The sequence below is a fragment of the Lagopus leucura genome, unplaced genomic scaffold (genome assembly GCF_019238085.1).
Source record: "Lagopus leucura isolate 7727_CA_CO unplaced genomic scaffold, USGS_WTPT01 Super-Scaffold_100002, whole genome shotgun sequence".
Classification (NCBI taxonomy): domain Eukaryota; kingdom Metazoa; phylum Chordata; class Aves; order Galliformes; family Phasianidae; genus Lagopus; species Lagopus leucura.
The window spans coordinates 88,942,341-88,964,898 of NW_024962263.1; the positions used below are offsets into that span (position 1 = coordinate 88,942,341).

Below are 22,558 nucleotides of genomic sequence, written 5' to 3' on the forward strand. Positions count from 1 at the left end.
AAATTGCCCCATTTGCTTCATATTAAATAGACAAGACAGAAGTGCTGATGCTGAAAAAATTCTCAGCAATTCATGCAATCTGTATTGAATTGCTAGGTTTGCACAAACTCTGTAATATAGTATTGTGTATCTGGGAGGAACAGAGACAAGGCACGCTCAGCACCTGCCTCCATAGCACCCTACTGCTGGAAAATTAAGAGAAAAGAATCTTGGTTTAATGGAGTGTTATTCTGATTCAGTATAGCACAGAAAGAAATGGATTTGCATCATCTAGTTTTTAACCCTCCAGTAGATTAAATTAAAAAAAAAAAATCAACACAAACATAACAAGATACAACAGCAATTATGAAGAGGGTGGCCAGAAATTGGTGCTACGTTTATCACGGGAAGCTGGTTGGGGAGTTCCCCTGAACCAGCTCATACCACTGATGAAGGCATTTCTTTGCATCAGCCTGCTGCAATACACAGATAAACCACAGCTGCATTGCATGCATAAATTGCGCTTAGATACATAAATCTTAACAAAGTGGCTTCTTATTTTGAGGCAAAACCAGAAAGAATTGTAAGTTGCATTAAAGATTTGCTTTTCCACTCTCTTCTCAATCGTCTGAAAGATCAATTGAAGTGATTTTGAATGAAACAGGCAAAGACGAGCGCTTTCCAAAATAAATAAATAAATAAATAAATAAATACCTTTTAATGATTTCCATAGGAGATGAGCATAGCTATTTAAGGATTCACAAAGCAAAAACGAAGAAAAGGCTTAACCATCCATTTCAGAAGAAACAAAATACTTTTCTGAAGCCTTCCATCACTTGCAAAGTTTTGAGTGCTCAAATACAAATATTAGAAACACGCCACAACAAGCTGAATTGTTTCCCTTCAACACAAGAATACTGTGAATCCCTCCTCTGCATACACACATTTGCTGTCTCCACTGCTCTTCTATTTGCAAAGATTTGAAAAAGAAACTACGAGAAGATCTGTGGTGATTTTAATACATTCCTTCCCTTCTGAAAAATTCTTGCTCATCTGGGTACCAAGAATCACGCAGTCCTGCAACACTGTGAAACCATGAACACGAGCGTAAGACCTCTGCATGCTGCCCATCAATGTGACTCACAGGAATAAACCTTGGCACTGCAAGGGCATTTTTGAGCTCAAATGGTTCCCTATTTACCAAGCTTAATGGACAATGGAAGGAAGGGTTGAAGGATCACCCCACCAAGCAACCTGAAGACCTACTTTCTGCTTCCTAACATTGCTCCATATGATTCCTTGCAAAGCATTCTCATCAGAAACACTTCACAGGATCACATAACTGTCCGAATTGGAAGGAATCCTTAAAGACCATTTACTCTAACTCTCCTGCAGTGAACAGGGACATCTACAGCTACACCAGGGTGCTCATAGTCCCATCCAGCCTGACCTTGAACATTTCCAGGGATGAAGCATTCACAGCCTCTCTGGGCAACTTGTTCCAGGGACTCATACCTTCACTGTGAAAGACATTTTATGTATATCCAGTCTAAATCTCTCTCTCCTTTTTTCATTTGAAACCGTATCCCCTTGTCCTATCACAACAGACTCTGCTAAAGAACCTGTCCCTTTCTTACAGCCTCACTTTAGATACTGAAAGGCCACTCTCAGATCTCCCTGGAACCTTCTTTTCTCCAGGCTGAAAAGCTCCAGCTCTCTCAGCCCGTCCTTGAAGGGGAGGTGACCCATCCCTTGGATCATTTCTGTAGCTCTCCTCTGGACATGCTTCAAAAAGTCCATGTCTCTCCTGTACTGAGGGCTCCACTTCTGGACGCAGTACTGCAGGTGAGATAGCAGCAAAGCATTATACCATCATGCCATGATCAATACAGAGGACTTCTCCAAGACCAAGTAATTGGACAGCAGTTTTGAGGAATTCTCTCTCCTTACTCCCAGAGTGGAGTGCTTGAGTATTCTTCCACTTTACTCAGGCAATGTTAAGTCATCAGGCTGATTTCCAGCAACGCACTCTGAAAAGGAAATCTCAGCACTAGGCTAAGCTGTGAAAGAGTACAATAATCTCCATCACACCAAAGTGCAGGACAGCTGGCAGGAAAGAGAAACCACTACTCTACTCAGTTGAAACAGGAAAAAATATCCTGCAGTATTAAAAATAAAATAAAATAGAAGACAAATTTAAAAGCTACAAGGCGAGTAATTCATTTGGGCAACACACTTTGCCAATATTCTGTGTGAATTGTTTAAGTTGAAGGTTCACAGTTTAATCAGAACCACTGGGAAAAAAAATAAACAGAAATGCTAAGGTCAGAAGCACACAGTTTATCCTGAGTAAACAAAATAGGTTTCTCAGTTAAGGGACTTCTATTTGAAATTAACAAATACATATGCTGCAGTTTGTCCACTGTCCAGTAAGGGGAGTTGGTGCCTAGAGCTTCAAGTCAACCGCGCATATGCAGTTTTGGGTGGAGAAAATGCAAATAAACTATTCTGAAGCACTGACATTTAGACCATGCTGTTAGTTGCCAGAAGATGAGAGAGGCAGATAGACATATGCAGAAAACCCACTAAACCAAAGGGCTGGAAAAGGGAAAGGAACCAAGAGAAAATGCAGTAGAAGAAAGGCATGATTTTTCTTGGGAATGGGTCTTTATCTCCCTGTGAGGCTTTATGGAGAGAATTTGAAGGTCATCCATTTGGAAGCAGAAAGGCAAAGGGCAAATGATATCCTAAGCTCCATCTTGATTTGGTAAGAAGAGAGAAATCTCAGTGTGTTTCTGAATATGATACTCTTGTGGTAGCACTGAATCACAGAATGGATGAGGCTGGAAGGGATAGCTTAGGATCATCTAAGTCCAATTCATCCAGCAGCCTCGAGGGGACATGGAGAAGGGTATCACACTTCTTGGGGAAGACAGTGGAGGAGCAGCAGCAAGAGGTAATCAGACTACTCACCAAGTCCCATTGCTAGAAACATAAATAGAGAAAAATAATACAAAAAGCAGCACTCAAACCCTCTTGCAAGGAGTGGGATTTAATAATATCATATGGTATCTAAAAGAAAATGTCAGCAGTAGGAACTCATTAAGCATTGTATGGGGAAAAGCAGCAAAAATCAGTACAGCATCTACACCCATGCTGAGCTCACCAAGGGAAACCAGGCTGCCACTGGCTACAGCATTGCAGAGAGGAGCCCTCAATGCTTACGTTCCTTTTTGCAGTTAATCTCATTAACCTTGTATTCACTCTATTGTTGGTGATTACTCAGGACACTAATAGGCTTACTTTTCCATACTGTTTACTCAACATTACAAAGCTGTATATGAAATGGGGCTGGAACAAGCCAATTCTCCCCATGCTACAGAAAACAGAAGTAAAGAAAGAAAATCCTTGTTACAGAGATTTGTTGCAAAGATCATGATTTCCAGAGGAAGAATTAAGTGTAAATTATCCAAGTGATTCAGAAAAAAAAAAAAAAAAAAAAATCTATAAAACCCTTCTTTATATTTTCCCTCATTTCTGAACTGTTTTATGAAGGAGGAATTGACATACACACTAAAAACTCCCAAGAAAAGATTGATGCCCTACTATTAAGCTAGAGTAGGTGAAATAACTGTTCTAGCCATGATACAAATTACCACAATGGTATTCCAGGTGGGAAAAACAGATGTAGTTTAAGGAAACTACTTCTGCTGCTAAAAACTCTAAAGGTTTTACAAATACAGCCTGTTACGTCCTGAAAAATGAAACTCTCACTACCCATCTGTTCCTAGCAGTGAGCATCTATTAGCACTCACTTTGGCCAGAAAGCCAACTCAAAGTCAGCGAATGCTTGATGAGTGCCATCCCAGAGCTTAATGAAGCAGCCAAGTCAGACATGATCAGCCAAGAAGGAAGGGAAGCTGGATGGAGATTTTTTTTTTTCTCTCCAATATCAACAAATCGAATCAGTGAACTTATTCCAGAAGCATAAGATGCCATCCAGAAGCAAACACATCCTGAGCCCACTACTCTAACCCATTCCAAAGTCTGGGTCAACAAAATACAGCACCACTGCCAATGACTTCAGGAGATATAGAGGAAAGCAACCAAACCAAACCACCTGAAACATCAAGGGTTGTCACTCAAAGAAAACAACAGATAACTCACCCACGCTTCTATTTCCTCGCGATGTGGAGCCACTGGTTTGGCACAAGGCAGCAGAGGCACAACAGACCAAAAGCTTGTTGTCTCAGTGGCTTCTCTGTGTAGGGAAAAAGGAAGAAGTGAAAATGTGAAGGAAAAACACATACAGGCTTCTATCTGCTCCATTTCCCCCAGTATGAAGTCAAGTATTCCCAAGACCAAGGGTATTAGCTACATCTTTAGATTCAAACTCTGCTTCAGGGCTTTCACAGCCCCTGAATTTGTTAAAGAACAACAAAAACTTCTGAAAGATTACATTTTGGTTTGCACAATCTTTCTCACAACAATGTAGCATGAATATTAAAAAAAAAAAAAAAAAAAAGTGGGGGAAAGAAAACCACTCTTCCACCTGGGTTTCAGAGTGCCATGATGTCTAGCGAGAAACAGCTGGAAACATTCTGCAATTTGCGACTTCAGATAATCATAGAATCATTGAGACTGGAAAAGGCCTTTAACAATACCTCATCCAACCATTAACACATCACCACCATACCCACTAAAGCACGTTTCACAAATAATGTTGTTTCACAAATAATGTTGTTTCCTTATGAGGTATGAGATCACACCTCATATTCTATCTTCAGCTGTTAAACAGGATGCATGGGCATTTTACCTATATTTTACATTACAAAAAGAAAAGGCCATGCAACTAATGAGATTGCTGAACTGCCATCCCAGCTGGGACAACCAGCAGGACCCAGCAGTAGAAGAGGTCTCAGCACTGAGGAACAAAATTCACACCAAGACAGGGGAACAGAAAGCTGTACAGAGGTCTCATGCATGCCAGATAATCTGGTTATAAAGCAGAATACTGAAAAATCATTTATAAGCAGCCACTTCAGAGGAAAAATTATTACTTTTGGGGAGATTACGCATGTAAGAGTCTAGGTGCACACCCATCACACCCACGTGCACAGAGCAAAGGCAGGGGTAATGCAGCCACATAAACAAATACACAGCTGGTATTTTAGAAGAGCATCCATAAAGATCTGATTGCTCTTCTAATTGCTATAGTGCCTTTTTTTTTTGTCTCAAATTCAAATGGAATTTAACACATTTCAATGAAATTTCTTATGCTTAAAGAAAAAAAAAAAAAAAAAAGCTTCATGCACCCTGCAGCGTGTTTTGCCCTTACTGGTTCACAGGATCATAGGATATCCCTAGTTTGAAGGGACCTACATGATCGAGCCTGTCTCCACACGTGTCCACCCAAAGTTCAGACCATATGTTGGATGGTAAAATGACTGATTGAACAGTGAAACACAAAAGAAATATGAAGACAATGCACGACCAGGGGAATACTTCTAAACAGATGAAACTACACTACAAACTATTTCAGAAGTGATGGGTTTGGGCAACTCAGGTAAAAGCACTTTTATTCTATGTGAACTTAAACACACAGAAATATTATTCCCTCTCCTCTAGGTCTCTAGGTAAACTGGCTTAACTGCTGGTAAGTGGCTGGTTGGTTAGTTTGGAATGTAGGACTGGTTAGAAGGCTGTAGAACTCAGCCTTCAGACTCATCAGAGCCTTCTAGTTCCTCCTTGTTACAGGATGGCACAGGATGGTGGAGGGGGTGTCACAAACAGCAACAGAGGATACTGAAGGAGCTCCCTGCCTTGAGATTCCTTATACTCTTAGAAGAGTCACACAGTTACTGTTTCCTATTCTTTGACAAATTACTTCAAGTCCCTTAAAAGCCAACAGAAGACACTGGGATGTATTATATGTAAGTTAAAATACAGTATCTTGAGCCAGCTCTTGAAGACAGAGTATATAAGTAAGGCCTTCACAAACTTTGGTAGTTGCTCAGCAACACCTTGTCATGCTACATCACACAATAATATCTTGTTATTTCCCTGGCCAAAAGTAAAAAATCATCTTTCCAAGAGAATAAGTGATGAAACTCCCAAATCCAGCTATCTCAGGAATAACCCACACCTCTATCCAGGGAACCTTCCAAGCAGCAAGACACGCTGCAATTTCTCAAGGATGCAAGTCTTCATTCTTTGTAATTACTGTATCACGACACAGGAGAGGCTGTGGATGCCCCATCCTTGGAGATGTTCAAGGCCAAGACAGACAGAGCCTTTGGACAACCTATCTAGTACTTGACTTAGTGGTTGGCAGCCCTGCCCACAGTAGGGAGCTGAAACTCAATCATCTTGAGGTCCCTTCCAACCCAAGCCATTCTACAATTCTATGAAGAACAGCTTCATTGATATGTCATATTCCTTTGCACAAATTCATCTTCCCCTGTAACATATCTGAGAAACCATCAGTATGAGGTACCAATGCCTCACTTCTTCGTATCTTCCATATGCTACAACGCTCCTACAATTCATAAAAAAAGCCAAACCGATCAAGTTATAGACAGCAGCGCTGGCAGCTGCAGTTATCTATTTTAATCTGATCAATTACTTCTTCCTTTTTATAAAATACTTTAACATTCATACGATTTTACTGCAACTTGAAGTAAGGAAAATTGTCAGAAATCTTCCCTCTAGCAACTCTGCATGGAGCAATCCTGTTCTGCATGAAGACACCATTTTTTGTCCTGCACTGAAAAGTCAGGATGTTCTCAGCTCCTAACATCAGATTTCATCACCTTCACATAGCATAGAGTCAAGCTTTGTTTACTGGTTTTATTTACAGAAGCAATTCAAAATTTTCATAGAACCACAAAACATCCAGAATTGGAGGGGACCCCCACGGATCATTAAGTCCAAATCCTAACTCCATACAGAACCACCCAAAACTCAAAGCCCATATCTGAGAGCATTCTCTGGGCTGAGCAATCCAAGGGACCTCAGTCACACTTCATATGTCTTGCTCTCCAGACCCTTAACCATCTTCATAGCCCTCCACTGGATGCTCTCCAATAGTTTTACGTCTTTCTTACATTGTGGCACCCAAAACTGTACACATTTTAACTGTCCAGAAAAAGCAAAGCCATGCAACATCCCACCCTCTCAAAGAGTGATTCAAGTCCCTCCATGCAGAAAACTAGCCTGTTATCCTTGGTGGCCCAGTTTTACACAACTATCAACATTATACCCATTTCTTGGAGTTGCCTTGGGCAGACAGCCAAAGGATGAAAACTAAGACTGAAATTATCAGTATGCACTACATCATCTATGTGGTTTCTCTGCTGAATATTGATCCATCTTCTCCCTACCTCATCTTCCCACCTTTCCATCCTACATATCCCGCATATCTGTCCTCCTCTCTGACTACTGTCATAGAATCACTGAATTGGAAAGGACTCTCATAGGTCATATAGTTCAGCTCCCCTGCAGTGAACAGGGATACCTACAGCTACATCAGGTTACTCAGAGCCTGGTCCAGGCTGACTTTGGATGTCTGCAAGGACAGGGCATCCATCATCTCTCTGGGCAACCCGTTCCACTGCCTTTTGTTAGAAGTTTGCTCCTTGGAGGTCTTATGCTGGGCTAGGCACTGCAGACAAACACAAGAGGGACACAGGCTTTGGTTGGCATCAGGAGGAACAACACTTTTGTATGGAGGAATTAACAATAACTCTGCCTACCTAAGGGTTTTTTAAGCCATCATGTATATAACTCACATGATGTTAGTGTAGGAATATCATGGTAAAGAACTGGAATGTAAGGGGTGGGTTTTTCCTGTTTCTATGGTTATAAGCAATTTTAATGACCAACCTAAATAAAAAAACTGGAAAAGAGAGAAAGTAGGAAGGAGTGAGGTAGGCGTATAATTTTGATTGACAAGCCAAAGCATAACTAGTTAAGACCTGTCAAATGTCTGCTTAAGATCACAAATCCTCAGCACATTGTATGGCAGACAGAATTAGCCTAAATGCACAGCTTTACAAAAATGTTTCCTACCCAGCAAGATCACAGTTCATGATTTCAGTTTCCCCTCACTGAGCATCTGATACAACCAATACTAAGGAAGTCAGAGGACCAAAAAAAAAAAAAAAAAAAAAAAAAGAAAATACATACCATTTTTACCATTTGTGAGATTTTCAAGTGCTACCATACTATGACAGCCTAACTTTTCCTGGCCAAAAAAAATTAACATAGAATCACAGAATGGCTTAGGTTGGAGGGGACCTTAAAGATCATCTAAACATGGAGTTAAATCCAGCTGGTGACTGACCACAGTTGGTGTTCCCAGGGGTCAGTAGTGGGGCCTGACCCGTTCAATATCTTTATTGATGATCTGGATGAGGACAGAGTATACTTTCAATAAGTTTACAGATGACACCAAGTCGGCAGGAAGTACTGATCTGCCTGGTGGTAGGAGGGCCCTATAGAGGGATATGGACAGGTTGGATCAATGAGCTCAGGCCAATGGGATGAAGTTCAACAAGACCAAGTGCCAAGTCCTTCACTTTGGCCACAACAACCCCAGGCAACGCAACTATTGGAGCAGTGGCTCGAAGTCTATGCAAACAGATCTGGAGGTGTTAGATGATGGCTGGCTGACCATGAGCCAGCAGTGTGCCCAGGTGGCCAAGGCCAACTGCAACTTGGCTTGTATCAGAAGTAGTGACGCCAGTAAGAACAAAAGAATGAGATTTGAGGAAAAGTAAGGGCAGCCCTACAAATGTTCACTGGTTATGTATCAAGAGGGAAGAGCAACGGGCAATAAACAGACATGGAACGTTCCAAAGTCAGAAGTCATGAATGATCGTAGAATGAAACTGGGTATAAGGCAGCACATGAAAGGCTCTTGAAGATGAATCCAGTTCATATTTAATGATACTAAGATGCAACAAAGGACTGACACAAAGACAACACAAGACACCCATGAACAAAGCTAGAAATGTATTTTGTCTTTTACTTGCCCATCACCTTTGAGATGTAAGCAGGACACAGTGATCTTCAGAGTTATATACTCATTAGAGCATTTTACAGATCACTACTTTTTAAGTTTCTATGTTTTCTTGTAATGTCTTAGAACACCCTGCTATCTTATCAAATGCTGTTTCATTTTTAAAAAGGGGAAAAATAAGCAAATAGGATGGGGTTATGAAGAAGGGAAGTCAACAGTTCCTGAGATGCCTGCCAACAGGAACAGCGCTTAAACCATGAAGTTCTGGCAGAGAACACCCTCAAAATTTGATATTTAAAACTCTTATGGTGTTGGAATATATAATTAAAGTAAAAGGACACAAGTGAACTATGAGATGATCAACAAAAACTTGTATCAAAGTCAAGAGAACATTCCCACAAAGTCTCAGCCACCTGGTTCTTTCATGGTACATGACAGAAAAAAAGAAATCTACTTATATTTCCACTGAAGTTCATCTCTCTTTAGGATCTACAACACACAGATTTGTACAATTTCAGACAGCTTATAACTGAAACACACCATAAAGAAATTGCCTTGTTTACTGCCTTGCTTCCAATCCTAGAGAAATGTATTTATTGTGATACAAGTCAGTGACCAACAACACCCAGTCTTCACAACAGAAGAACCATCGAATCATAAAGATTAGAAAAAATACCTACGATCATCTAGTCCAACCATCCACTCATCATCACTATGCCCACTAAACCATGTCCTGCAGAGCCACATCTATGCATATCCAGGCACTCCACTGTTTCCCTGAGCAGCCTGTTCCAATGCCTCACCACTCTTCCAGAGAAGAAAGAATCCCAGTTCCCTCAGCCACTTCTCATACAACTGAACACAGTACTCGAGGTGTGGCCCCACCAGAGCCAAGTATGTAGGGATGATCAATTCCCTGCTCCTGCTGGCATCACTACTTCTGATACAAGACAGGATGCCATTGGTCTTCTTGGCCACCTGGGCACACTGCTGGTTCATGATCGGCCGGCCAACATCTAACACCCTCAGATCCATCTGCATAGACTATTTTTTCCAGCCACACTGCCCCAAGCCAGCAGCACTGCATGGGGTTGTTGTAGCCAAATTTCAGGACCCAGCACTCAGTCTTGCTCTACCTCATAAAATTAACCTCAGCCCCTTGATCCAGCCTGTCCAAACATCTCTGCAGGGCCTTTCCTCTCTCATGCAGATCAACACTCATTCCCAGGTTGGTGTCACCTGCAAGCTTACTGAGGCTGCACTCAATTCCTCAAACACCTACAAATTAGCATTCCTGGAGAACCACAGTAACTGGAATAAACAGAGGGCTCAAATTCTTTTTCTGACTCATCATCTTAGTAGGACAGGTCTACTGAACTGTCCCTTACAACTTTCAGCAAGGGAATAAACTAAACCTGCATGAAATTCATACATTATTTATACCCTAAGCAAGCACAGTACCATCCACATATTGATTCACATCCTGATAGCAGTATCTATATAGTCATACAAAACTCAACAGAATTAGACACTAATTAATCAATTTCAACTGAAAATTCTAGCTGAACTCTCCAGAAAACAACTAAGACCTCTCAAACATTAACTTCCATATGCTATACAAGGTGGAAAACCAAGCTCCAGTTCACAGCCTCCCAGCACTTTGCTGGACATGTTGGCTTCACTCAAGTATGACCATACATCCCATCAAATCATCATGGGCTGCAAGTCCAACACACACCTAAGGACACATTACTGAAGTCACAGAGAAATCACATGCAAGGGAAAAAAAGGATGCAGATGCAATTCTCCTAACCAATGGGTGTGGGCACTGTGACGCTCCACAGGCAAAAATATTTTGTCAGCTGTCCAAGAAAAATATAACAAATTGAACCTATAAACAGCGCACAAACTGTTGGAGTTCAGGAAGCATTTCAATAACACTCCCAGACACAGGGTTTGAATTTTTGGTGCTCACCTACAGAGTCAGGAGTTGGACCCTTCCAACTTGGGATACTCCATGCGTCTTTGGCTACTGGTTCCAATGCATGGAATAGTTGCCCTTGACCTCATCCCTCACCACTCTGTCCACACATTCACACTGTATTTGCATGACCTACCTCCAACACCACACAGCTGCTCAGCTATGAATATGAATAGCTGAGGTTCAAATACAACCGAAGAAAAATAAGAACTGGCACCTGACTTGTGCTGGTGGACACAGGATGAGCTTGGACAGTCATGGATTGAGAACCACAAAACCACTGTTTTAAAACCCTCGTTTGCAGACATTACAGTTTCCTTTCCTGTAGTGTCACCATGAACACAGTAATAGAGAAGATAAAACAAAAATATATATATTTTACCCAATATTCCTCACTGAGAGGTTTCACACAGTCAATCTATCTATCAGAGTTAAAGACAGAAGTCAAAGCAGCACTTAAGCAGTTGGTTTAAGCTAATTTACTATTAGATAATACCTATAAATTTCACAATCCAACTCTGCAGCCACTGGAGCCAATTCTTCCCTGGAGAGCACCCAGGAATCACGAGCAAATGAAACACAACTGAATTTACTGCTCCTGCAACCTTGGAAATTCAAGTTACAGAGGTGACGTTACATTTTGTTTCGCCAGCACTGATCTATTACCTTTTTAAAGGTGCACACGTTTCACCCTGTTGGCTTCCAACACTGAATTCCTGGCCTTACTAAGATTCAGAATAAATGAGAGGAGTATGCCCTCTGGGTGAAATCCCTAGCTGCAATCTGTATTCAAAACACACTGCTCCGGAGCTCTGTGTGCATTGCCAAACTCGCCTTGAGGTTTGCTCTTGAGATGGCAATTTGCATATCAACGTTTTGCTGCAAAGATTACCCAATGTCCCTGCTATTATTTTAATACTCAGCTGTAGGCGGACCCTCAAGGAGTGCACAGAAGCACACACTAAAAATACCCGCCTTCTCCGCCAGCTCCACACATGACCACAGCTAACACTGGCTCAGATGCAAAGCAAGAACAACGGTATCCCTCCACCTTTTGAGGATATGCTTGGAAGAACCAACGTGCTCAATAAAACATGCTGAAAACCAGAAAGCACCTCTGGAAGGAGGATGAATGCACCCGGCAGCTGGAGGAGGAGGACTGCAGGTGGAGTTGGTTTTGCAACAACAGAGAGCAGAAGATACTTATCGGAGCACAGGACATACTTGGGAAAACAAATTGAGAGGTAATAAAGGAAAGCAGGCAAGGGAGGCATCACCGGGGATGTGAATTTAAGATGACTCTGAAGAGCGGAAAGAAAGTCGTGCGCAGAATACAAGCAGTGCTGGTTGAACGTGAGCACTGCCTGATTCATGCCCCAAAAGGGAGCTCCTGGTCCCTGCTGGCAGCACTGCACTGATGAAAGCAGGCAAAAAAACAACAGTTGAAGGTTTTTCTATGCCCTCCTCCTGCTTGCCCAGCAAAGCCCAGGCTCAGAGGTAGTAATTATTTTTGGCAAGGCATAAACAGGTCCAGGCAATGAAACCGAACAACAGAGTTATTTACGAGATGCACATCAGAGCCCAGCTACCAAATAAGCAAGTCCAAGGTCACCCCCGTCTGTTTACAAGAGCAACTTTGCAAACTGGTGTGAAGACAAAATAACCAGCATCAGACAGGCCAGGAAGGCAAGGAAAGGAAATGCACACAATATAACACCAGAAAACCTCGCCTCACTCAACCACATGGGCTCTAAGATGAGGTTCACCAAGCCCTTAAATGACAGTGAAGATCATCTGCCTTTGGACCACATGAGCAATGAAAGAAGGACAGAACCTGAAGTAGAAGGAGATATCAGAGCAACTCCGTTTGCATGTAAAATAAGGATCAAACACATCCATCACCTCATTCTGAAAGCTACCAACTATTTCCAAGGAGTCAATTACCATCTCAACCCATGAAACACCAGAGGTTTCAAGAAGAAACTTGCTTTCAAAAACCATGGCTTTATACTCACGTTCACTCTTCTGCCAGCAGACAAAAGCAGCAAAATGTGAGCCTTCACACTCACAGGCAAGTTGCATCCCAAGAAGTCAGCATGTCAAGTCAGAAATTAACCACCAAGGAAAAGGCAAAAGTTCCTTTTGTCTTACATGGGCAACAGGAATGGAAGAAGTCAAGAAGTGCAAGGAAACAGGAGTCAAGTGAGTCAAGGAGAGGCTGCTTTCTGCATTCCATCCTGGAGACATTCAAGGTCAGGCTGCATGGGGCTCTGAGTATCCTTATCTAGCTGTCCGTGTCCATCTCATGGCAGGGGAGTTGGACCAGATAATCTTTAAAGATCTCTTCCAACACGAGCAGCTTTGTTTCCAAGCCTAGGATTATACTGTATTCTTATCAAAAAAAGGGGACCAACACAACTGGACCATGAGACAAGTGCAAGCCTGTAACCTGGGAGCCCAAGAGATACCTCTATACACAAAAGGAAACAAGCATGCACAAAGCAGGACAAATATATATATGTCAGAATAATACGCAAAGCAAAGAAGTGAAAAAAGAAACAACTCTCCACACACATAGAGGAGTATCTTTATAATTACACTGCCAGTATTACCATGAGGTGAAAAAAAAAATTGAAATCTTTTCCATTGCTCGATGTTTGAGGCAAAGGAGAATAAATCCATCCACTCAAAGCTGTAGCAATGATAATCAGGGAGATATTACACTATCTATAAAGGGACTGTCAATCTGCTTTTTTGGATTCAATAGTGCATCTGTCACAGCATCCCACTTTACCGTAATCTCACAGCACTGTTTACACCACTCACTAAGATGCATTTCCAAGGGGACCAGTTTTGGCACTTCGCTAAGATAGGAAGCCATTAAATTTTTAGAAAAATGACCCGTATCTAAGAAACTTTCCTGCTGTGTGTGTGTGGTCAATGCTTAAAATGTCTTTCCAAAGTGCACAGTTGCTCTCTAAAGCAAATATGTCCAAAAGCTTAGGATAGCATTTCCAGGACTTTGACGCCCACATCTGGCCACCTACTTGCATGTTCAGGCACTTGCAAGGAAGATGAAGGTCCATAACACTGAGAAACTGAGCCACTAATCTGCTGTGGCTTCAACACAACTTTAAGTTCTACAGTTGTTTCCATCTTTTCCTAACTGACCATTAGTAAGAATGGTCTTAGTAAAAGAATGTAATCTTTTTCTGTAGCTAGATATCCAAATAGCTTGACAACCTGTATGAGACTGTACCTAAGAGGATGGTGAGCATTAGGAAATTGGGCATACATCCCTTGATCAAAGGTAGGCTTATTCAATATGGGCTGATCTTGACTGCACCAATCCACTGACCAGACTAATAGCAGAGTGCTCCATTCCCAAGCAAAAAAAAGAAAAAAAAAAAAGCAACAACAAAAAACCTGACACAGTATATTTACATATGAGAAACATATATATTATTTAATTATCACAGAATCACTGAGGTTGGAAAAGACCTCTAAGACCATCTAATCCAACCTACCACCAATACTGCCCTAAGTACTACATCTACCCTCTACTTAAACACCCCCAGAGATGGTGACTCCACCACCAACTTGGGCAAACTGTTATATAACAGTTTATATAATATTATACGTACTTATACATACTTAATTTCTCCAATTCATTCTCTAAACATCTGCTCCTGTCAGTGCCCGCAGCAGGATGTTTGATGGGACTGATGTTGGGGTCTCATCACCAACAACAGGCAGGTAAGAGATCTTCTGGCAATATATCAAACAGACAGAAGACATCAAAACATTTGGGAAAGATGAATTGCACATCCAGCTCTTTAGTGGTAAGGTGAAACGTGTATAAATCAGGTATTTTAAAAGTTAAGAGGGTCTGAGGAGAGTCTAGGAAGCATACAGTGTCACAAGGGAACATATATCAATTGCTTTACGGTGAATAGAAAGGCAAAGCTGCATAAAGGATTAGCTCTTACTTCATTAGGCTTTGGAGTAAGAAACTCTTCACTGCGAAGATGGTGAGACACTGGAACAGGCTACCCAGAGAAGCCTAGGATGCTCCAACCTGGAGGTGCTCAAGGACAGGTTGGATGAGGCTTTGGCCACCTGGTGTAGTGGGAAATGTCCTTCCCCATAACAGGGAATTGGAACAAGACTATGTTTAAGGTCTCTTCCAATCCAACCCATTCTATGAGTCCATGAACAGCTGAAGATACCCAGGTTCCAACAGAAGGATGCAGCAAGATGGAAGATGTGAAAAGAAATAAAAATATAAACACATACCTAGATAAATCTACACCTTAATGCATAGCACTACTCTCATACAATAACATGGGTATTTTCTTTGCTACCTGGGAATATAAAGCACAATTCAGAGTTAATTTCAGGCTGTTATAGCAATTAACGTATTTTTCTTTAATGGTTTCTCATTAATAAAGATCCACTGCAAAAAGGTCATTTCACATGGTCTCTAAGCCAGCCCATAATGGTCTGAAACTCTCATCTCAGCACACAAGACAGACAGAAGCAAGGCACGAGTCAGTCTCTTTTTCCTCCTCACTCACAAGGAAATGGCCTCAAGTTATATCAGGGGAGGCTTAGATTGGATATCAGGAAGAATTTCTTCATGACGAGGGCTGCCAAGCACTGGGACAGAGTGGCCAATAAAATGGTGCAGTCCCCATCCATAGGGGTATTTAAGAGATGCGTGGATGTAGCACTGACATGGTTTAGTAATAGGATTTGTTAGATCAGGTTGATGGTTGGACTTAATCTTGAAGGTCTTGTCCAGTTCAGATGATTCTCTATTTGTAAATCAATAGAGGGATATAAAAGATTCTCTGTGCCCAGCTAGCAATGTAAGCAAACAGTCAGCATTACTCCCTCTCAACAAATCGAATCCACACTTCGGGAATGGCATGCCCCAAGAGAAACAACACTAAAACTACACAAACTCAACAGCTGACTGCAGGCCCCAGTGCCAGGCAGATGGAAGTGCAATAAACAGCAAATGAAGAAAATCAACCACGTACAGCAATTCAGCGTAGCTCCTGCAGCCTCATCTCACCTTCCCATCGCCAAGCTGATACACAGCAGTGTTTCTCTTGCCACAGAAGTTAGAAAAATACAGAGCATAACAAAACCTCCAAGATGGGATAAGGAGAGCCATGTTTGGTGGGTAGAGATGCTGCAAAGCATTTGGTAATAATTCAGCTTCAATGGACTTGCTGTTATCTACAGTTAGCTGTGGCCACTGCTCATATTGATGAAAAAAAAAGTCCTCTTTTTTTGCTGCTAATGTGTTTTCTGAACAAATTATACACGCTGAAAGTTTCAGTGCTGGTTATCTGCTGACGACTACGCTCAAGGAGGGAATCTGGATGTTATGTGGCATTCTGTGAATAACACCAGGGAGGGAAAATTGCTCACTCACACTGAAAATGCTTCATTTAAAAAAAAAAAAAAAAAAGAAAAAAAAAGAAAAAAAAAGAAAAAAAAAAACACCACCTCTATCATCTCCAACCTCTAGCAATGGCACTCGCAACAGCTTTCTTACATACCTACACTTTCCCTCCCCATGAAAGTCTCAGATGATGCTTTGTACCCAACAGCCATCAAACTCTGCCCACGTTTTCCCTCCTGCAAGTTTTACCCAAATTTGAAGCCACCACTGCACTGCTTTCAATGCTAGTGAGACAGTATCTTGTCTTCTCCAAAGAGAGACAAAAAACTGCATTTTCTCCCAATTTGAAGGCACATGAGCACCAACGAATGCTAACTGTGGTAACAGTCATGAGTTGTCACATGTGAGTGGTAAATAAAAAGGCTTTTCTGGAAGGAAAAAAAAAAAGAAAAAAAGGAAAAAAAATAGCATTCATGGCTTTATATATACACTCTACCACACAGCTCCTCAGCAAGTTGCTCAAATGTTTTCTTTCCAAAGCATCTATTAAAAGGTTGGCAGTTCCCTCGTATCATACCTGAGACTCATCTCACATGGCAAACAGAAGTCTATGTGAAATGGGTTAACCCAGACAGTTTCCTTTAAAATGTAAGATAAAGGGCTAGAAGTTCTTCACAACCTTTTGCTTGCCAGCATTTGCAAGACAAGCAGCAAAATATACCAGGATTCCTAAACACGGCATGTGCTTCCAACCAGAGCTGTAGCATTCATTTCATATGTAGTTTATGAGCACTCAACTTCAAGCAACAGGCATGAGCATCTTTCATCTCTGTAACATTGCTTTGCCAGCATCAATCCAAGTATGTAACCAGGTTTGGGGTAAATGCGTGAGTCTAAAAGTAGGCTGCAAAAAAGCAGCAGTTTGAAGGGCTGGGGATGCTGCTGGAGGAGAAGCGCTGCAATCCTATGCGAGCAAGCATCAGAGCTTAAATACACTGCAGTGCTTTGTTTTGTGAATTACGCTCACGTTTAAGTATCTGGATGAAATTTAAGTGCCACCAGAGTCAAACTCATCTGCTCTGCAAGACACCACAGACCACGTGGAAGGACTCAGTCCTCTGTTCATCTATAGGTCATATCCGTCCATCCATAGCACCCATTCGAGCACAAGGTCTCAAGCACAACATCAGACATGGACACAGAAATCCCTGCTAGCAGATGCATCCTGATGACTCCAACCCTATGCAGAACACATGCAAAGGCTCCTCCTGCCCTCAGGTGACACAGATTTACACCATTACTCATGCTGACAGCAACCCCAGAAGACACACCAAAAGCCAAGGAAAAGCCACCTGCCCACTCAATCTAGCTGAAGTATAGAAAGGAAGACAAAAGCAGCAAAAGTAAATCAGTTTTCTTGAAGTTCTTTCAATTTTCATAGAGCAGAATGCATTTATGGCACAGGCAGGGAATCAAAAGCCTTTATTTTTATCTTGATATTATTTACCCTTTCCCATTTTCTATTTAAATATCCCTGAACTCCCAGAAGAATCAGCAATTCAAAATACCATTTGATATATATATTTATAAGCGAGGGGAAGCACAGACTCATTCCTTTACAGCTTGCCTCCTCTTTGCTTTTTTTTTTTTTTTTTTTTGTTCTGTTTTAATTAGATTTTAAGTGGTGTAACATCAATGTGCAAACTTCTGAAGATACACAAGAATGACTTCTTGCTCCAGAACAGGCATCACAGGGAATCGTAGAATCATTAAGGTCGAAAAAGGCCACTAAAATCATCCAGTCCAACCATCAAACAACCCTACCATGCCACTAAACTATACCCCTCGGTGCCACATCTATACATTTCTTAAACACCTCCATGGATTGTAACTCCATCATCCATGGTTAGTGAGCATGGTGGCGATGGGTTGATGGTTAGACTGGATGATTTTAGTGGTCTTTTCCAACCTTAATGATTCTGTGAGTCTGTATAGCCCTGTATCATTCACACACTGAGCTTTCCACCCACAAATCTGGGCCACGACCCAAGGACAGCACACAAATTTTGCTCTCAGCATCATTTGCAATCCTCTGAGCAAAGTAAAGGCCAACACTAGGAAGGTGCCAAACACACAAATTTCTAACGTTAATCCTCAGGGCATCTCTGCAGTCACAAAACAAGGTGCTTCAGCAACTTATCCAAGACAATGATGTCCAAACCTTCATGGTCCAGTGTCTCCACCACCCTTCATCAGGAACACGGGAGGCTCAGGCTCAGTATAAGGAAAAAGATATTCACCAGAAGCAGTGATGGTGGGCATGGAACGTGCTCCCCAAAGCAGTGGACACAGTCCAAGAGCATTTGGACAACCCTCTCAGAAACAGGGTTTGAATTTTGAGTGGTCCTCTTTGGAACCAGGAATTGAACTCAGTGATTCTTGTGGGTCTCTTCCAATTTGGGATATTCTATATTTATATGATTATACAATACTATAAAATGCAAGGCAAAGGCTCCATGACCAAAAAGTTTCTCCAAGCTCATTTTAGACACAAGTCAAGAGAAAGCAGGCAAGGAGATGTAACTGAGAAGCCAGGATTACAGAGGATGCACAATTACATTTACACTTGAGCTCAATGTCTCCCACATCCTATAAAGCCACATTAGTGGCGGCTGTGCTTTTTATTTTCACTTGCATCAACAGACACAAGCAGAACAGCAAGGGAGGGAACAGTGGATATTATTTCCTGCTTGCTTGATGTCTGGAGAAAGGGAACCAGCGCGTCATCAGCACCCTGGGAATAGCCAGAGACCAACCTAGAGATGAGTGGAAGGAGTTCTTTTTACACTAAGAGTGGTGAGTCACTGGACCAGGTTGCCCAGAGAAGTGGTGGATGGCCCATGCCTGGAGACATTCAGGGTCAGGCTGGACAGAGCTCTGAGCAACCTGATGTAGCTGCAGGTGTACCTGTTCCCATTGCAGGGAAGAGATGACCTTCAGGGGTCCTTTCCAACTCAAACAATTCTATGATTCTGTTGGATGAATAAAGGAGACCATGCAACACCAATACCCCAACTCTATGCAACCCTACATTTCTACCCAACTTGATAAGCAAAATCTTGGGACTCCAATCCCACAGTGCACACGTGCCATCTCTGAGTTTGCAAACCAGGGGGTACTTGTATGGGAGCACAGAACACATGAGAACAAGGCCTGAGCTGCAAATGTCACAATGCATTTAAAAAACAAACAGACCAAGCTTTCTCAGTGTATATTCCATGCATTTGAGGCACAAGAAAAACACAATTCCAGGTTGCAAAGCCTTCTGCTTTTTTGATATGCACACAAAGACACTGAAACAGAGTTTCCCAAACGCTGTCCCATGTAGCTAGGACTAAATTTATCTTCATACAGTTTAAAGTACAAAGAGCAACAAAAAAGGTTCAGCTGGCCAAGGACTACTGCAGAAGCAGTGCTTTCTCTGCTCAATGAGATGATTATTCTTCTTCCTGCATTTTCCCAAAAAAACATTTGTTTACAAGTCTGAGAATGACATTTCCATCCTAGCAGCTGATTCAGAGCCACATGGGCTAAGAAAACAAAGAACACCCATGCCCAGAGGCTTCCTAAGATGCACTGGGTTTGCACGTGCTTTGGAGCCTAGTACCAGCTGAACCCGCTGCTGCCACTGAAGCATTAATGTCCCTCTTGGCATATATCCCTAAGCAAGGCCAGTCTTGTCCTCAAGTTGCTCAGAAGTGCAGAAACCCTATGCAAGACCAACATGTCTCTAGTTTGCATGCGCACACCCTGTGGAACGTCAGCTCTTTTCCTGGAGCTTGCAAACATACAAACTCCATGCTACACACACTGCTTTGCATATGCATGCCCCATGAAAGGCCAGTCCTCCCCTCCCAGCTTGCAAACACAAGCATAAACCCTGTGCCTGGCCAGTAAGTCTCTACTTTGCACATGCATGCCGTGTGCAAGGCATGCCCTGTGCAAGACAGGGCTGTGCAAGACCCCATGCAAGCCTCCAGTGCAATGCCAGCCATGCTCTCATCTTGCTAACACCCAAAATCCAGGCCATAAATGCTACTTTGTATATGCATGCCCCTGTGAAAGGCAAGTCACAGACCTTATTTTCAACATGCAAACCCCACAGCTCCTCCCAGCTCACAAGCACTATAATGTAAACTGTGTGCAAGGCCAATAAGTCTCTAGCTTGCACGTGCAAGCCCTCTGCAAGGCCAGCCCTGCTCCAATGATGCAAACACACCAACTCTGCGCAACAGGCCCCACTTTGCACATGCACACCCTCACCCATACAAGGCCAGTCCCCCTCCTAGCTTGCAAACGCTAACATAAATCCTGCGCACGGCCAATAGGTCTCTAGCTTGCACATGCACGCCCCGTGCAAGGCCAGCCCCGCTCCCAGCTTGCAAACACACAAACGCTTCACAACCGAACCTACTTTGCACACGCACGCCCCGTGCAGCACCAACGAGAGACCCTGCCGTGCACGTGCAAAAGCAAGCCAGAGACCTCACCTTGTGCATGCACGCTCCATGCAACGCTGGCCTTGCTCCCAGGCTGCAAACACACTCCCAAACCCCGTGCAAGGCCAACAACAGCCTATAATTACACATGCACTCCGCGTGCAAGGCCAGCCCCGCTCGCAAACACACACCCCTGTGCAACGTGTGTCCCCACGCTGCACATCCCCATCCCGGCACGTCCTTACGTTATCCCCCCCGCATCCCCCGCTGCCATCCCGGGGTCGCGCACACCCCCGGGGTGGGGAGGAGGCGGGGACAGCCCCGCTGCCGTGCGTGTCCCTCACCTGCCGCCGCGCGCCCGCGCCGTGCCGCCGGCACCCAAACATCACGTGATCGCGGGGCGCGGGGCCCCTCCCTGACCACGTGCTCGCCTCCGCCCACCGGAGTCCGCCACCGGCTCTCCCATAGCCCCTCAGGTGCCGCAGAGGACTGCAACTCCCAGCGGGCACCGCGAGGCGGCGCCACGCCTCCTTCCCCCTGAGTGGCCAATCAGAATGGAGCGTGGCAGGCACTTCTCGCTGTCCCGCCCACCGTCCCTCGGTGCTTCCCGCCCTCTCTCCCCTCAGCGGGTTTTGCATCAGAGCGCTGCGCTTGCCTCCTGCGCGCTATCCGAGCTATGAGCTGGCTTCGTTCTGTCACCGTCCTCTTCCACATTCTCCCAGCGTCCCTCCCGCGACTAAACAGGGCTTCCCCTGCAGCCTCCCGTCCTGCTGCTCTCCCTTTTTGCCTCAGTTCCTCGATATTCCTGTCTCCTGCCGTGCTTTGTTGCACCTTCACCGTTACACTGTGCCACCTGGGCACACTGCTGGCTCGTATTCAACCGACTGTCCATCAGTACATCGAGGTCCCTTTTCCATCAGGCAGCTTTACTCGTCCCCAAGCCTGTAAGGTTGCCTGGGGTTGTTGTGACCAAAATACAGGACCCGACACTTAGCCCTATTGAAACTCATGCAGTTTGCCTTGGCCCATCTACCCAGTCTATCCAGTCCCTCTGTAATGCCTTTCTCCCCTCTGACAGATCAACACTCCCAACTTGGTGTCACCTGCCTGAGTCAACCCCTTCTTCCACATCACGCTGATAGGATGAGTGATAATGGCTTTAAGTTGCGCCAACAGAGGTTTAGGTTGGATATTAGGATAAATTTCTACTCAGAATGAGTGATGGGGCACTGGAACAGGCTGCCCATCCGTAGTGTTCAAGAACAGCATATGTGTGGCATTGAGGGACATGGGCTGACGGTAGGACTACATGATCTTAGTGATCTTTTGCAACATTAATGACGCTACAACAGATCATTTTTTGGCCCAGAAAATAGCTCCAGCTCACACTGCACCTGCAAGGAATTGCTTTTTATTTGCTAAACGACAGCAGCTTTACTTAAGTGAGCTGGAAATGGTTGGCTTTGCAAAAGGAGTTATGAAGCAAGGATTTTCTTGATAAGGCCTTTAAATGACAATTCATTTTTACAGGGGGTTTACAAGCCAGCTGCCTTTTCAGAAATGTAATTCTGCACCAACAGCCTTGCCAAAAAAAGTTTTAAAAGGGTTGAGGGGCCACCTAAGCTTCCATAAACTTAAGGGTTTTACAACACCAAACCATT

At 43.3% G+C, this 22,558-nt stretch overlaps 1 protein-coding gene across 5 annotated transcripts in view; it reads right to left on the reverse strand.

The window, feature by feature from the left end:
* Nucleotides 1-21,306, reverse strand: part of TSNARE1 (t-SNARE domain containing 1) — a 461,696-nt gene extending 440,390 nt beyond the window's left edge. For 3 of the 5 annotated variants that reach the window (XM_042870286.1, XM_042870289.1, XM_042870291.1), the window contains exons 1-2: nucleotides 21,242-21,306; nucleotides 4,147-4,240 (exon numbers count right to left, since the gene is read on the reverse strand). The gene's annotated coding sequence lies outside the window, so the exon portion shown is untranslated. Of the gene's footprint in view, nucleotides 1-4,146; nucleotides 4,241-20,948; nucleotides 21,049-21,142; nucleotides 21,165-21,241 lie in introns of those variants that run through there. The other 2 variants (XM_042870288.1, XM_042870287.1) reach the window with 2 other exon arrangements.
* Nucleotides 21,307-22,558: the final 1,252 nt, after the last annotated feature.